The sequence below is a fragment of the Aquarana catesbeiana genome, linkage group LG06 (assembly GCF_042186555.1).
Source record: "Aquarana catesbeiana isolate 2022-GZ linkage group LG06, ASM4218655v1, whole genome shotgun sequence".
NCBI classification, from domain to species: Eukaryota; Metazoa; Chordata; class Amphibia; order Anura; family Ranidae; genus Aquarana; species Aquarana catesbeiana.
Window position 1 is genome coordinate 61,391,585 of NC_133329.1, and position 3,679 is coordinate 61,395,263.

General features: G+C 44.2%; 1 pseudogene; it reads right to left on the minus strand.

Moving 5' to 3' along the window:
* Positions 1-373: 373 nt before the first annotated feature.
* On the minus strand, positions 374-2,043 carry LOC141148531 (tripartite motif-containing protein 75-like; annotated as a pseudogene).
* Positions 2,044-3,679: the final 1,636 nt, after the last annotated feature.

Below are 3,679 nucleotides of genomic sequence, written 5' to 3' on the forward strand. Positions count from 1 at the left end.
AAAGGATGTCAATTTTGTTTGGGTACAACGTTGCACGACCGCGCAATTGTCAGTTACAGCGACGCAGTGTCGAATTGCAAAAAAATGGCCCGGTCATTGATCAGCCAATTCTTCCAGGGTCTTGAAGTGGTTAAGCACCTCAAAAACAGCATGATACACCCCCTGGGCCCACAAGGCACAGAGCCATTCTGATTGTGTGCACGACTCTGAAAACAAGAGCTTTCAAAAACATTTGTTCAGAGCAACAGCTCCCCAACTGGCTGTTTTATTGCAACAGATGAGAAGGTTATTGTCCCCATTTACCATCTGACAGTTGAGAGATCCATATTATGGAACAATACGATAACATGATAAACACATTGATAATCCTGTATAATGCTGAAATTCCTACAGCTTTATTTAACCCCAGAAAAAAGGAAACATCTGATGTACACATAAACCAGTGCAAGAAGAAAACCACGTGACAAACTAATATCCATCAGAATCTCTTAAGAACTAAATCCAATATTATAAAATAATGCTTACATTAACTTAAGAGCTTCATCCAGCCACCATTACCTAAAAAGAAAGCAGCATGGAGGGGTTCGGTGAAGGTGGTGGTGAAGGTGTGGAGATGTCTGATGGGATCATTCAGCTGGTAGAAGGACAGACGGCCACCTTCATAATCCAAACATACTCCTACTTTCTGCACCGGAAGCACCTGGTTCACTGGCTCGAAGTAAAGGCAGTGCCCAGCAGCTAGATCATTGTGAGACAGGCCTATACACCATGACTTGTTATTTCTTCCAAGGTCACCATCAGGTCCCCTATCTATGGTGGGATAGCAAACGCCAATATCCCAATCTTCAATGTCACCGATCTCTACCTCCCAGTAATGTCTACCACTGGAAAAACTCTCAATGCTCATCACCTGACAAGATTTGTAAAATCTCTCCAATAAATCTGGTTTATTCTGATTTATGTTGGACACAGATACCATTTTCAGGTCTGCGGATAAAGCCAATTTCTCGTATGCAGTTTTTTCATTCAGTAACAAATTTTTCACATGGAATTTATTTTTGGATCTTATGAGGGCGATTAGATCAGTTAGGGATCTGAGCAATGGAAGTGAGATCAGGAAATCATCCAGGTCACAGACCTCAAGTTCCTCCATATCTTGATCTTCTATTTCTGGATTTTGTAGAACAGTTATGGGGTCGGTTATGTTACACATCTCCTCAATGTGACGGATATTCCTGGATAGGGAGTCTTTCTGGGTTTCCAGTTGCTGAATCAGCTCAGAGACAAACAGTGAGATCTTCTCTTCCTGTCTGGAGATCTCACTCAGGACTCTCTGTTCCTGGACCTCCAGCTGTCTCCTCATATCCTCAAATAAAGCAGTGACTCTCTTCTTCTCATTATCTGTTTTTTCCTGTGCTTTTTTCTTGTGGTCCAGTAGATTCTGGATTTGTTCTTCAATTGCTCCTCGCTCTGTAGTCACTTCTTCAAACATTTCTCAGTTTCTCCTTCTTCTTCTCAGAAGCCTCTTCTATAAGTTCTACTTCATGTCCTTTATGTTTCCTTACTAGACAGCAGGACACACATAGACAGACGGCGTCCTCAGAGCAGTAATATTCCAGAAGCTTCTTCTGGATGAAGCATTTTTTACTTCTGAAGGACGAGGTGGGTTCCGTCAGCACATGGTCCACTGCCTTGTTGTGGGCTGCCAGGTGTTTATCACACATAGAAATCTCACAATGTAGACAAGTCTTGATAGCTGCCACCCTAAAATGCACACAATATGTACAGAAGATCCCACTTTGCTCCTGTTGCAAAGATCGGGAGTCTTCCATAGTGTTACTCAACTTAACCTTCTTCTCCAGCACAGGACACTCTGCATACTCCTCTCTGCACCCCGGACAGGGAAAAACTCCAGATCCCTCCTGTGTATCCAGAGCAGTCACAAGACAGTCCCGGCAGTCCACATCTCAGTGTCGCCAGTTTCATAGAAAGGTCCAGGCATATGGAGCAGCCCAGCTCTTCCCCAAGTGCAGCAGTCGGCATCCTGAGAAAAACAAGGGAACAATGTTTGTATAAGAAGAGGAGTCTTAAAATGACATAGTTGCCAACATTGTAAAAAAATTTTTAGGGACACTTTTTTGGCTGTAGGCGGAGTCGCATTATAATTAGGGGGTGGGGCATGCGTTTGTAGGTGTGGCACATGGGAAAAAGTAAAATTGCGGCACACAAAAAAGGCGCATGGTTTATGCAAAATAGTGGGCGTGTCTCAAAGGGGTGTGGTTAGAGTCTGAGATGAATGAGGGATGGAGAGGGAAAGGGGGGGGGGATGGAGAGGGAAAGGGGGGGGGGAGGGATGGAGGGACAGCAGCCTCAGATCCTACACCACAATAGAAATATGTGTATTCCAGAGTTTAACAATCAGCAGATAAAGATACTCCAAACACCTGGTGTTAGCGCTTCAATCAACCCGGAACCATAGTTGTTATGGTGTCAGGATGATTGAAGCGCATTATTTCTATTATTACATTGTAATAAAAAATTAAATCATTCAACTCACCATAATGCAGAATCAGTGGGAGCCCTGAGCGTGTCACCTGCCACTTAGCCTGCCACTAGATGCCATCATGTGCCCCCAGCAGAGTCCGTCCTTGTCAGGTTTACACTGATTACTACACCACCCACTACAATGATTACTACAACCAGGCCTTTTTTTCTCAAACAATAGGTGCTGGAACTCAACCACGACCCCCCCAAAACCACGACCCCCCACACACCCTCCAAATCACAATAGTGGGTGTGGTCATATTTCGCAAACAGTAGAAGGGTCTTAAAGGGGCATTAAATATCAGGATTGCATTACATACAGAGTGCAGAGCTGTCACTTGTAAAACACAGAAACCAGACTTCTGTAATTACAAGTGATTGTGGTGAGCAGGCACCAAAGCGTCTGAGCCAGAGGTGGTGGAACTGAGTTCCACCAAGTTCCTCCTGAAAAAAAGCCCTGACTACAACACCCACTACACTACGCTGATTACTACAACACCCACTACACTATACCACCCACTACACTACGCTGATTACTACAACACCCACTACACTATACCACACACTACACTACTCTGATTACTACAACACCCATTACACTGATTACTACAACACCCATTACACTACACTACTTACTACAATACCCACTACACTAACCACTGCCTGGTGGAACATGAAAGGGCACCAGCAACATGCTAGGTAGGATGGAAACCCAGTCTGGAGGTCACGTGTAGCAGCCGTGTCCAGAGAATCTTCCCGGGAAGAAAAGCAAAATCCCGGAAAAATAATCGGGACAAGCTTAAATCGGGACGAGGGTCCAAAAATCTGGATTGTCCCGGGAAAATCAGGACTGTTGGCAAGTATGAAAACGGTTGCGGCCAGACTCAGTGGAGGGAGATTTTTGCAGCATATTTGGCAAATACAGAATCACAGTATATATAAAATAATATGCAAAGTAGTTGGAGGGAAGCTTCAGAATGGCAAAGATAGTTTCATTACAAATTATGTGAGCAGACTACAGTTCCTCTTTAAGCTTCATAGCACACCTCCCAACATTTTGCAATGGGAATGAGGGACACCTACTAGCAAACGTATGTAGGCATAGGACTGATCTGTAGAACTACAAGAGCCAGCA